Genomic DNA, 14225 nt, shown 5'->3' on the forward strand with positions numbered 1-14225 from the left:
ATTATGTAAACCTAGAGTCTATGACACCACAGTACTGTCTTAAACAAAGGAATTGATGGACTGAGTCCTTACACAATTCATTTGAGTTTTCATACTCAGTGACAATCATTTTTAGGTTGCATCAGAGAGGTCCAAGCCATATGGATAAAAACTGGGAGAAGTTATTCTTTATCCAGATGTTTCTAAATGTCTACTTAATATATACAGGCAAAATAACCAAATTTGAGGAAGGGACTTTTTTGAGGAGTTCGTCAGTTTTCGAGAATGGCATGTGTTGAATCTCTGTGGATGATTCCATCCTTTCATGGGAGGAAAAGGACAGGGAGTTCAGTGCTGTTTTCTGTAGCATTTTAGGTGAGCTAGGCACAGGGAAGACAGGTAGTATTTGTGGGGTATCCATCAGCTTCTAGGTCTGTAAATAAATATTATTGCACATTATCATCATTAAAAATCTACAAGAAAGATCACGGTTAAAAATTCACATTACTTCTGTGAAACGTTATCTTCTTTTTATTGTTGATCAAGCTGGGACAAAGAGTGATGGTTGGCGACTAGGAAAGGTCAGATTGACAAGAACACAAAGAGGGAAGGAAGGCTCAGGCTTTCAGTAGCTAAAAAATGTTAAGCTCCTTCCTGTGATTGATACCAAGGCCTGGAGCGACAGAATGTATTAAAGGAATGGTTCTCAACGGGGTGATTTTGCCTCAACAGGGGACCTTTTGCAATGTCTGGAGACATTTTTGGTTGTCACAACTGGAGGTGGGGGTCCCACTGGAACCTCGTGATAGAGGCCAGGGATGCTGGGAAACATCTCACGATGTGCAGAACAGGCTCCCACATCAAAGAAGTAACCGGTCCAATGTCAATAGTGTCAAGGATGGGAAACCCACCATCTTTCTACTGATACTCCTTGTGCTCCTCTGCATTTTACAGTCCTGGCCTTTTTTTTTTTTTTTTTTAATTATTTTATAATTTTATTGTGTTTTAGGAGAAGGTTTACAGTACAAAATAGTTTCTCATTCATAAATTTATATGCAAACTGTTTTGTAACATTGGTTGTACACCCTTCAGTGTGTCAGCTCTCTCCCTCTTTCCCTTTACACCCTGGCTTCTCCATGTCCGTTCAGCTAGTTTTCCTGTCCCTTCCTGCCTTCTTGTCTTTGTGTTTGGGCAGGTATTGCCCATTTGGTCTTGTACACTTGATTGAACTAAGAAGCACATTCCTCACGTGTTATTGTTTGTTATATACGCCTGTCTAATATTTGGCTGAAAGATGAACTTCAGGAGTGGCTTCAGTTCTGAGTTAGCAGGATGACCAGGGGCCCTAGTCTCAGGGGTTCCTCCAGTCTCTGTCAGACCGGTAAGTCTGGTCCTTTTTTGTGAATTTGAATTTTGTTCTGCATTTTTCTCCTGCTCTGTCCGGAACCCTCTATTGTGATCCCTGTCAGAGAGGTCAGTTGTGGTAGCCGGGCACCATCTAGTTTCTTCTGTGCCTAGGCTGTTGGAAGCTATGGCTCATGTGGTCCATTAGTCCTTTCAACAAATATTTTCCTTGTGTCTTTGGTCTTACTCATTCTCCTTTGCTCCGAGCATGATGAGAACAACTGATGTATTTCAGAGACACTCACAAGCTTTTAAGAATCCAGATGCTGCTCACCAAAGTAGCATTTTCTTTATCAAATATGTTATGCCAATTGACCTAGGTGTACTCCCAGACCATGGTCTCTAGCTTTCATCCCCAGTAACTCAGTCCCTCAAGGTATTTGGATGTGTCAGTAGGTTAGGAAGCGTTTATGGCTTTGCCTTGGTCAGGTTGTGCTAACTTCCCCTATATTGTGTGTTGTCTTTCCCTTCACCAAAGTAAACGCTTGTCTACTATCTAGTGAGTGATTTCCTCTTCCCACTCCTCCCCTCCCTCATAACCATCAAAGATTGTTTTTTTTTTCCTGTGTGTTAACCTTTTCTTGGGTTTTTCTAATAGTGGTATCATACAATATTTGTTCTTTTGTGATTGACTTATTTCACTGAGCATAATGTCCTTCAGATTCATCCATGTTGTGAGAAGTTTTATGGATTCGTTATTGTTCTTTATTGTTGCTTGGTATTCCATTGTGTGTATGTACCACAGTTTGTTTATCCATTCATCTGTTGATGGGCACTTAGGTTGTTTCCATCTTTTTGCTATTGTGAATAATGCTGCAATGAACATGGGTGTGCATATATCTATTCACGTGACAGCTTTTATTTCTCTAAGACATATTCCTAGGAGTGGGATTGCTGGATCATATGGTATTTCTATTTCTAGCTTTTTAAGGAAGCACCATATCATTTTCTGTAGTGGTTGTCCCATTTTACATTCCCACCAGAAGTCTGGAAGAGTTCCAATCTCCCCACAACCTCTCCAACATTTGCTATTTTCTGTTTTTTTTTTGATTTGTGCCAGTAATGGAGTGAGATGGTATCTCGTTGTAGTTTAGATTTGCATTTCTCTAATGGCTAATCATTGCCAGCATTTCCTCAAGTGTCTGTTAGCTGCCTGAATGTCTTCTTTGGTGAAGGGTATGTTCATATCCTCTGCCCAGTTTTTAATTGGATTATTTGTCTTTTTGTTACTGAAGTTTTGAAGTAGTCTATAGATTTTAGACATTAGACCCTTGTCAGATATGTTGTAGCCAAAAATATTTTCCCATTCTGTAGGCTCTCTTTTTACTCTTTTAGCGAAGTCTTTTGATGAACATTTGGGAGCTCCCAGTTTTTAGTTTATCTTCTGGTGTTTGTGCGTTGTCAGTTATTGTTTGTATTCTATTTATGCCATGTATTAGGGCCTGTATTGTTGTCCTTATTTTTTCTTCCATGATCTCTATTGTTTTGGGTTTTACATTTAGCTCTTTGATCCAATTTGAGTTAGTTCCTGTGTATGTGTGAGGTATGGGTCCTGTTTCCTTTTTTTACAGTTGGACATCCAGTTTTGCCAGCACCATTTGCTGAAAAGGCTGTCTTTTCCCCATTTAATAGACTTTGGTCCTTTGTCAAAGATCAGTTGACCATAGGTGAATGGATTTATGTCTGGGTTCTCAATTCTGTTCTGTTGGTCTATGTGTATGTCATTGTACCAGGCTGTTTTGACTACTGTAACTGTATAACAGGTTCTGAGATCAGGTAGTGTGAGGATTCATACATTGTTCTTTTTCTTCAATACTGCTTTGCTTATCCAGAGCCTTTTTCCTTTCCATGTAAAGTTGGTGATTAGTTTTTCTATCTCATTAAAGAATACTTCTGATATTTGGATAGGGATTGCACTATATCTGTAGATCACTTTGGGTAGAATAGACATTTTCACAGTGTTGAGTCTTCCTATCCATGAACATGGTATGTTTTTCTGTTTATGTTGGTCTATCTTGGTTTCCCTTGCTATAGTGTTTTGTGGTTCTCTTTGTATAGGTCTTTTACATCCCTGTTTAGATTTACTCCCAAGTGTTTCATCTTTTTAGGAGCTATTGTAAATAGTATTGCTTTCCTGATTTCCTTTTTGAAGTTCTCTTTGTTGGTATATAAGAATCCAATTGATTTTTGCATGTTGATCTTGTATCCAACTACACTGCTGAATCTTTCTATTAGTTCCACTAGTTTTCTTGTGGAATGTTTGGGATTCTGTGTATGTGGGATCATATCATCTGCCAACAGGGATAGTTTTATTTCTTCCTTTCCAGTTTGGATGTCCTTTATTTCTTTTTCTTGCCTTATTGCTTTAGCTAGGACTTCCAGCACAATGTTAAATGGGAGTAGTGATAAAGGGCATCCTTGTCTTTTTCCCATTCTCAGGATGGATGTTTTCAGCCTCTCTCCATTGAGAATGACTTTGGCTGTTTGTTTTGTATAGATGTCCTTTATTATGTTGAGGAATTTCCCTTCTATACCTATTGTATTGAAAGTTTTTATCAGGAGTGGGTGTTGTACTTTATCAAATGCCTTTTCTGTGTCAATTGAGATGATCATATGATTCTTTTCTTTTGTTCTATTTATGTGGTGGATTACATTGATTAATTTTTTAATGTTGAACCATCCTTGCTTAGCTTGTATGAATCCCGCCTGGCCAAGGTGTATATATATATATAAATATTTGATACGATGTTAAGTTCTATTGGCTAGAATTTTGTTGAGAATTTTTCATCTATATTCATGAGTGATGTTGGTCTGTAATTTTCTTTTTTTGTGGTATTTTTTGCCTGGTTTTGGTGTCAGGGTTTTGCTGGATTCACAGAATGAATTTAAGAATATTCCTTCCTTCTCTATGCTCTGTCATAGTTTGAGTGGTACTGGTGTAAGCTCTTCTCTGAATGTTTGATAGAATTCCCCAGTGAAGCCATCTAGGCCAGGACACTTTTTTTGTTGTTGTTGGGAGGATTTTTTTTTTTTTTTTTATGTCTTCAATCTCTTTTCTTATTATAGGTCTGTTGAGATTTTCTATTTTGATTTGTGTTAGTTTAGTTTGGTAGTATGTTTCTAGAAATTTGTCAATTTCCTCTAGGTTCTCAAACTGTTGGAGTACAGTTCTTCATAGTTCTGTTATTATCCTTTGGGTCTGTTGTCATGTCCCCTGTCTCATTTCTTATTTGGGTTATTTGCTTCCTCTCCTGTTTTCCTTTTGTCAGTTTGGCCAAAAGTTTGTCAATTTCGTTGATGTTTTCAGAGAATCAACTTTTGCTTTTGTTAATTTTTTCTATTGTTTTTCTGTTCTGTATTTATTTTCTGTTGTGTTTTCTATTTCATTTCTTTCTGTTCTAATCTTTATTATTTCCTTTCTTCTGGTGGCTGTGGGTTCCTTTTGCTGTTCTTTTTCTATTTGTTTTAGATGTAGGACTAACATTTTACTTTTGGAATGTTGTTTTTTGATGTGTGCATTTCTTGCTAAAATTGACCTCTGAGTACTGTATCCCAAAAGTTTTGGTATGAAGTGTTTTCATCCTCATTTGATTCTAGGAATTTTTTTATTCCCTCTTTGATTTCTTCTATTACTCAGTTATTTTTAAGCAAGGTGTCATTTAGTTTACATGTATTTGATTTTTTTCCCTTGATCTTCCTGTTATTGATTTCTACTTTTATGCATTGTGATCTGAGAGAATGCTTTATATTACTATGATGTTTTGGGTTTTATTAAGAGTTGTTTTGTGACCTAAAATATGGTCTATTCTAGAGAATGTTCAGTATGTATTAGAAAAGAATGAATATTTTGCTGCTGTTGGGTAGAGTGTTCTGTACATGTCTATGATTTTGGCCTTTAGATCTTCTGTATCTCTGTTAAGTTTCTTTCAAGATATTCCATTCTTTACCAATAGTGGTGTGTTGAAGTCTCCTACTATTATAGTGGAACTGTCTATTTCTCTTTTCAGTGCTGGTAAAGCTTGTTTTACATATTTTGGAGCCCTGTCATTGGATGCGTAGATATTTATTAAGGTTACATGTTCTTGGTGGATTGACCCTTTAATCATCCTTTAATGTCATTCCTTGTCTTCTATGGTTGATTTTACCATAAAGCCTATTTTGTTTGAGATTAATATTGCCACTTGTGTGTTTTTTTGGTTCCTGTTTACTTCATATACTTCTTTCCATGCTGTGATTTTTAATATATTATGTTTTCATGTGTAAGGTGGGTCTATTGTAGACAGCATATTGATGGGATGTGTGTTTTTAGTCTATTTTGCCACTCTCTGTCTCTTTACAGGTGCATGTAAGCCATTTACATTCAGTGTGATTATTACCAAGTTCTGCAGTCTAAACTTGATCAATTATGCAATCAAGAAGCATTTATTATTATTGGTGATTAGAATATGAAAGTTGGAAACAAAAAAAGTATTTGGAAAATATGGCCTTGGTGATAGAAATGATACCAGAAATTGCATGATAGAATTTTGCATGACTTATGGCTTATTCATTGCAAATACCTTTTTTCAACAACATAAACAGTGACTATACACATAGCCCTCACTGGATGGAATACACAAGTATCAAATTGATTATATCTGTGTAAAGAAATGATAGAAAAGCTCAATATCACCTGTTAGAATAAGGCCAAAGGCCAACTTTGGAACAGACTGTCAATTACTCATATGCAAATTCACGTTGAAGTTGAAGAAAACTAAAACAATTCCACAAAAGGCAAAATATGGCCTTGAGGGAGCCAACGTGGTGCTATAGACAGAAGCACCACACCATCTCTCCACAGCAAAGACCCCAAAAACTAAGTAAAACAGGGACAAATGTCAACCCTGGAAGTGTAAGTGTCAAATGAAGATATAAAGAACTCAAGCAAGCACGGAATGGAATAAGAAACTGACAGAGAACAGAAAGCGAAGAGAGATTTGAGTGGAGGTCCGCTATCAGCTACTGCAGCATAGATTTGCCATCTTGGTCTCCTGTTGGATATTGGTGGACAGAAAGTACAGGAAAGTAGCTTCATGGGGCTCCCAGCAGGAGACAGAACACATGGTAACCAGTGATACATGCTTTCCCACCCCCCACCCTTGTTCCCCTGCGCAGCCTCTGCCGCTTCCCAGCCAGCTGAGGTCGCTTGGCTGGGAGGCAATGGCTCAGTGCTTCTTGGTTTTGTACCACCCACCTCCTTCAGTAACATTTTTTTGTTGCTGATGTTGCTTTTTTTGGCTTCTTCCCTGCCTCTCACCTCCCCCAACTTCTTTCCGTCAAACACCTAGCTGCATGTGCCATCTTTGCTTCTTCTTGACAGGCTGTGAAGTGCTGCTCGGCTGGTCCATGCCACCATGCTGGTGGGATCCCTGGTGCCTTCCCCTGCCTTTCTTTTTCTTTTTCCATTTTTTGCTTTTCTTCAGTTCTCAGTTTCTCATCTCTCTCTACTTACCTTCTTTTCCTGTCTCTGTCCCTTCTAGCCAGACTGTACTGCACAGCTTGGGAGCCACTTCCCCAGCCTGCACAGGCACAATGGTGGGATCCCTGGGGACCTTTCTATTGTGATCCCTGTCAGAACAGTCAATGGTGGTAGCCAGGTGCCATCTAGTTTTACTGAACTCAGTCCGGTGGAGGCCATGGTCGTCGTGGTCCTTCAGCCCTTTGAAGTAATCTTTCCCTTAAGTCTTCAGTTTTCTTCATTATCCCTCCACACTCACCAAAGTAGAATATAGAATGTAGAATCCAAACTCTCAGAGGGACTGAATTACTGGGCTGAGGGCTGTGGGGACCATGGTCTTGGGGAACATCTAGCTCAATTAGCATAACATAGTTTATAAAGAAAATGTTCTACATTCTACTTTGGTAAGTAGTGTCTGGGGTCTTAAAAGCCTGTGAGCAGCCATCTTAGATACTCCACTGGTCTCATCCCTTGGGAGCAAGGGAGAATGAAGAAAACTAAAGACACAAGGAAAAGATTAATCGAAATGGTTAAGGGACCACAACTACCATGGCCTCCACAGACTGGGTCCTATACAACTAGGTGGTGCCCAGCGACCACCACTGACTGCTCTAACAGGGATTACAATACAGGGTCCTGGACAGAGCTGGAGGAAAATGTAGAACAAAATTCTAACTCACAAAAAGACTGGATTTGCTGGCCTGACAGAAACTGGAGAAACCCCAAGAGTATGGCCCCCACACACCCTTTTAGCTCAGTAATGAAGTCACTCCTGAGGTTCACTTTTGTCCAAAGATTAGACAGGCCCATAAAACAAAATGAGACTAAACGAGCATACCAGCACAGGGGCAAGGACTAGAAGGCAAAAGGGGACAGGAAAGCTGGTAATCGGGAATTCGAGGTTGAGAAGGGAGAATGCTGCATGTTGGTTTGTTAACCAATGTCATAAAACTGTAGCCTTAAGTATATCCTATGTGAATTTGGAGACCATCTCAAGAGTAGATTTCATGCATTGAAAGGTAATGACTGAAGACCAGATGAGTTGTGAGAAGACATAAAGGACATCCACAAGAAGAAAGCAAAAGGTTATTAAAAACACAGGAAAGAAAGAAAAGATCAAAGTGGATGTCAGTAGAGACTCTGAAACTTGTTCTTTCATGTAAAGTACCAGACCCAGACCCAGGGCCCAATGCTGTCGAGTAGCTAAAGCAAATAGAAGAAATGATGAAGTCAAATAGCTGAACAGAAAAATTCAAAGTGTAGCTTGAGAAGACAAAGTAAAACATTAAAATGAAATGTGCAAAGACATGGAGTTAGAAAACCAAAAGGGAAGAAAACACTCAGCATTTCTTAAACTGAAAGAACTGAAGAAAAATTCAAGCCACGAGCTGCAATTTTAAAGAAGCCCTGGTAGCACAGTGGTTAAGAGCTTGACTGCTAAACCCAAAAGGTTAGCAGTTCAAATCCACCAGCTGCTCTTTGGAAACAGTGTAAGGCAGTTCTACTCTGTCCTATAGGGTCGCTATGAGTAGAAATCAACTGTATGGCAACAGGCTTCATGGGCAAAAAATTGAATGATGCAGGAAGCATCAAAATCAGATGGAAAGGATACACAGAATTACTGTACCAAAAAAATTGGTCGATGTTCAATAACTTCAGGAGGTATCATATGATCAAGAACTGGTAGTATTCAAGGAAGAAGTCCAAGTTGCACTGGAGGCATTGGTGAAAAACAAGTCTCCAGGAATGGACAGAATACCAGTTGAGATGCTTGAAAAAAGGGTTGCAGCACTGTAGGTGTTCACTTGTCTATGCCAAGAGATTTGGAAGAAAGCTACCTGGCCAACCAAGTGGAAGAGATCCATATTTGTGCCCATTCCAAAGAAAAGTGATCCAGCAGAATTTGGAAATTATCTAACAATATCATAAATATCACACACAAACAAAATTTTTCTGAAGATCCTTCAAAAGCAGTTGCAGCAATACATTGACAGGGAACTGCCAGAAATTCAAGCAATTCAGAAGAGGACACGGAACGAGGGATATCCTTGCTGATGTCAGATTGATCTTGGCTGAAAGCAGAAAATAACAGAAAGATGTTTACCTGTGTTTTATTGACTATGCGAAGGCATTCAACTGTATGAATCGTAATAAATTATGGATAACATTGTGAAGAATGGGAATTCCAGAACACTTAATTGTGCTTATGTGGAAACTTTGCAGAGACCAAGAGGAATTATTTGAACCTAACAAGGGTATACTGCATTGTTTAAAATTAAGAAAGGTGTGAGTCTGGGTTGTATGCTTTCATCATATTATTCAATCTGTATGCTGAGCAAATAAACTGAGAAGCTGGACCATATGAAGAATGTGGTATCAGGACTGGTGGAAGACTTGTTAACAACCTGCGATATGCAGATGACACAACCTTGTTTGCTGAAAGGGGAGAGGATTTGCAGCACTTCCTGAAGATTAAAGACTACATCCTTCAGAATGGACCACAACTCAACGTAAAGAAAACAAAAGTACTCACAACTGGACCAATAGGCAACACCATGATAAATGGAGAAAAGATTGACGTTGAGGATTTCATTTTACTTGGATCCACAGTCAACACCCACGGAAGCAGCAGTCAAGAAATCAAATGACATAATCCATTGGGTAAATCTACTGCAAAAGATCTCTTTAAAGTGTTCAAAAGCAAAGATGTCACCTTGAGGACTAAGGTATGCCTGACCCAAGCCATGATATTTTCAACCACATCATAGGCATGGGAAAGCTGGACAATGAATAAGGAAGACTGATGAAGAATTTATGTCTTTCAATTATGGTGTTGGTGAAGAATATTGAATATACCATGGACTGCCAGAAGAACAAAGATGTCTGTCTTGGAAAAAATACAACCGGAATGCTCCCTGGAATTGAGGATGGTGAGACTTGGTCTCATGTACTTTGGACATGTTATCAGGAGGGACTAGTCCCTGGAGAGGGACATCATGTTTGGTAAAGTAGAGAGTCAGTAAAAAAGAGGAAGACTCTCAACAAGGTGGATTGACACAGTGGCTGTAAAAATGGACTCAAGTATAATAAAGACTGTGAGAATGGTGCAGAACCAGGCAGTGTTTCGTTCTATTGTACATAGGGTCCCTGTGAGTTGGAACTGACTCAAAGGCACCTATCAACAACAATCATATTGTTTTGTTTTGTTTTTTTATGTGGTGGTTTCTCTTATTTTCTTGTGCTATGTTCCTTTTGTTCGTGGATTTTCTTTTTGTTCATTATTATAGATTTTGTGTTTACTGAGTCTTTATGTTTTTCTTCTTTTTTTTAATTCCAGTGAGTAGGTTTGCTAACTTTCATTGTGGTTACCTTGAAATTTCCCCTTATCTTCCTAAGTTCAAAGCAGCCTTTTATTACTTAATATTGCTTTGACTTCCTTTCCATTTGAAAGTTCTATACCTATACTGTCTATTGCCCCTTTTATTATTTTGATGTTGTCTTCATTTACAGATTTATGTCTCTGTTTCCCTGTTTTAAGTCTTTTAGATTTGTTTTATTATTGAGAGTTCTTTACCTAGGTTAGTATCTGGATGATTCCGTACTGTGTCCTAGACTCTGATGTTGCTAGTTCTTTAACTGAAGGATTCCTTTTAATATTTTTGTAAGTTTGGTTTGTTTGAATTCCCTTAATTTCTGTTTTTCTGGAATCATCCTAATTTTGAGATAATATTTGAAAGGGAGTTTTGTAGGATATATTATTCTTGGTTGGCAGTTTTTTTTTTTCTTTCAAGGTTTTTATATAGGTTGTCCCATTGTCTTCTTCCCTGCATAGTTTCTGCCAAGCAATCAGAGTTTAGTCTAATTGTTTTTGCTTTGTATGTGACTTTTCATTTTTCTTGAGCTGTTCTCGGTATTCTTTCTTTGCTTTTGGTGTGATTATATATCTTGGTGACTTTCTTTTGGGATCTATCCTATATGGGTTTTGTTGAGCTTCTTGGATGGTCACCTTTTCATCTTTCATGATATTTGCGAAGTGCTCTGTCAACAAATCTTCAACAGTATTCTCTGTGTTTTCTGTTTTCTCTCCTTGTTCTGGAAGCTGGCTAGTAGGGGTGGGGCAGACCAGGGGGATGGCAGGAAGGGAGGGAGGAATAAAAGAGAGAAAAACAAGAATGAAAGAAAAAAGAAAAAAGAAAAAAAACAGTGGTGCAGTGGGGGCCATGGGTGGGGGCACGGTGGATCTAGGGCAGTGGCTGGCCGGTCTGCCAGTTATTATCTAGTGTCAGTGACATGGTGGGGACTGGTGAGAAGGTGGTGTACGGGGATATGTGGAAGGGGGAAATAAATAAATAAACAAATAAATAAACAAGCTGGCCGTGCAGTGGGGGTTGGCAAGTGTGAGTGGGGTGGACCCAAGGGCTGGTGAGAAGGGATGAGAGGTGGCTTATGGAGCTAAATGGAAGGGGGGAAAAAAAGGAAAAAATAAAAGGAAAAAAGAAAAAAAATGGCAACTTGGTGGGAGCTGGTGGGCGGGTGCAGGGCATACCCAGAGAAGCGGCAGGCCAGTGGCACTCTAGGCACAGTGGTGTGGCAAGAGTCCAACAGCAGGGATGGGAAGTGGTGTATGTAGCTTTGGTGGGATGGAGAAAGTAAAGAAAGGAGAATAGATAACGAAAATAATAAATAAAATAATTTAAGTAAAAAAACAGGTGGTGTAGTAGGGGCTGGCAAGTAGGGGTAGGGCAGACCTGAGGGCCGGTTGGAAGGGATGGGAGGTGACATATGGGGCTAAGTGGGAGAGACAAAGAAAAGTAAGAAGAGAAAGAAAACAAAAACAAAAAAAAGTGTCAGCACAACAGAAGCCAGTGGGTGGACCCAGGGTGGCAATGGTCTGGTGTATCTCAGCATGGTATGGTCCAGCAGGAATGGTAAAGGTGACATGTAAGATAGGTGGGAGGGAGAAAGAAAAGGAAAAAAGGGTCAAAAATAAAAATAAAAAAATTAAAGAGTTGTGGAGTGAGAACTGGCAGGTAGGGGTGGGGTGGACCTGGGGCAGCTGCAGGCCTTTGACTCTCTAGCCACAGCGGTGCATCATGGCCAAGTGGGAAGAGGGTAGGTGGTGTACAGGGCTAGGTGAGAGGAAGAAAGAAAAGGAAGAAAGGAGAAAAAAAAATTGCGTAGTAGGAGCTGGTTGGTGGGGCGGGGTGGACCTGGAATGGCAAAAGGCCAATGGCTCTCTAGTTGAGCAGCACAGCGTGGCCTGTCAGGAAGGGGTGGAAGTAGTGTATGGGGCTGAAGGGTGAGGTGTGGGAAAGCATATTTCTTTGGTTATCAGGCACTCTGTCTCCTGTTGGGAGCTTCACGAAGTTGCCTTCCTGTACTCCCTGTCCAGGGTTGTTGCTGGCTGTGCTCTAAGATGTTGACGCTGTGCCATGTTAGTAGGCAGGGGACCTGCACTTCATATCTCTCACTGTTCTTTGTTTTCTGTCAGTTTCTTCTTCCACTCAGTGTTTGATCTAGTCCTTTATCCCTCCATTTGATGCTTAGTGTTCCAGGACTGATGATTGTATCTGTTTTACACAGATTTTTGGTCTTTGCTGCAGATGGACAGACACAGTGTATCTGTCTATGGTGCCATGTTGGCTCTGCCCCCTGGCCACTTTTATATAACCACATTCTAACTAAGATCTGGAAAACAAATGGCATGACATTAATTAGCATTTGATTGTGGAAGAAGCATAAGGCAGGGTAACTGAATGCAAGTTATGGTATAAAACTTGTTCATCTTGGACAAGTGACTTAACTTTTAGTGACTCAGTTTCCTTATCTGCAAATCTGAGAAAATACCAGCATCATCGGGTTACTGTAAGTATTAAATGAGATAACACACATAAAAAGCTTAGTGAGACACTGGGAGTAGAGTAAATGTTCAGCCATTTAGTTATTTTTATTTTCATTACTGTTATTATTACTTCATTGGCTATTTCCATTTTCTGGAGAGCACTTGGCTTTTAACATTATCTTTTCTTTTTTAAGAAAGCTTTTATCTCAAGGTTAGGCAGACCTGCGTTCACTCATGTTTGATTATAGACTGTAGCAGAACCAGAGAGAGAGGGAGGGGGCCAAGCTGTGGCTATTTTTAAAAGAAATTCTCTTCTATGAACAACTCCACAAACTCTTTCAATATGGTATCTTCAGTGTCTTCCTGGCATATCCAGAGCCTCTTGAAAGTTGCAGTTCCCTCTACATAGCACAACAACATCTTCACAGCTAGGACTCAGCTAGCCAGGGTTGATCTTTCCCAGACAGCTCGTGGGGAAAGTCCTGGGTGGGTTAAAATTCCCATCATCAGGTGCGAGAAAGACTGGACCAGAGAGAGGAAAAAGAGTAAGGATGGATGGAGTGAGGGAGGTAAAACACATTGGACAAGTATTATGGAACTCAGAGAGTTCAAGAAAATTGCCCAGGACCTCACTGCAACTATGTGGGGAAGCCAGCATTCAGACTCCAGAAATTCCTGGATCTCAAGCCCTCTGCTATTTTTCCTCAGACTAAAAGGAATCCCCTGATTAGAGAAGCTATAAACAGGATTTTGAACCTGGGTACTTACAAGAAAAGCAGACAGAGGCAATCTCGTTATTGATAAGACATTGTAAAGAATGAAATGGAATGAGTTGTTTACTGCCTAGAAGAGAAAGCAGGAAAATAGGAAATATCTATCAAACACTCCCACAAAGAAAATAAACTTTCCTTTGAAAGACAAGAGGGAATTCTTGTGTTGGATACCAATTCCTCTGCTAGATGCATGCCTTCCGCTTATGGGTGGCTGAGTGGCAACACCCTGGGCAGGAATGGCTTCCAGCCTTGTTTGCAAACTGGAGGATGCCACTTCATTCTTTGGGACTTCATGAATGACTGAGCTATTATTCAGGCAAATCGTCATTCTACCCAGTGTACATCAGTCACTGAAAGGAAGAACTGAATGATTGTAGAATTCTGAATAATGATTGAAAGTTATCAATGGTATCTATGAAAGGATGAGATTCTTTATCATCATCATCACCACCTTCACCACCTCCAAGACCACCACGACCACCATCACCACCATAATCATGTTTGTTATCATCATCACCATCACTACCACTACCACCATCATCACCACCATCATCCTCATCATCATCGCTGTTGCCACTACCATCATCATTACCTCCACCACCACCACCATTACCACCACCACCATCATCACCATCACCACCACTACCACCATCATTATCATCACTATGCATCAGACACTGAATTTAAATCAAATACTTAATTTAATCCTCAGAGTATGAGTCAGGTAGGT

Source organism: Loxodonta africana, chromosome 21, assembly GCF_030014295.1.
Source record: "Loxodonta africana isolate mLoxAfr1 chromosome 21, mLoxAfr1.hap2, whole genome shotgun sequence".
Classification (NCBI taxonomy): domain Eukaryota; kingdom Metazoa; phylum Chordata; class Mammalia; order Proboscidea; family Elephantidae; genus Loxodonta; species Loxodonta africana.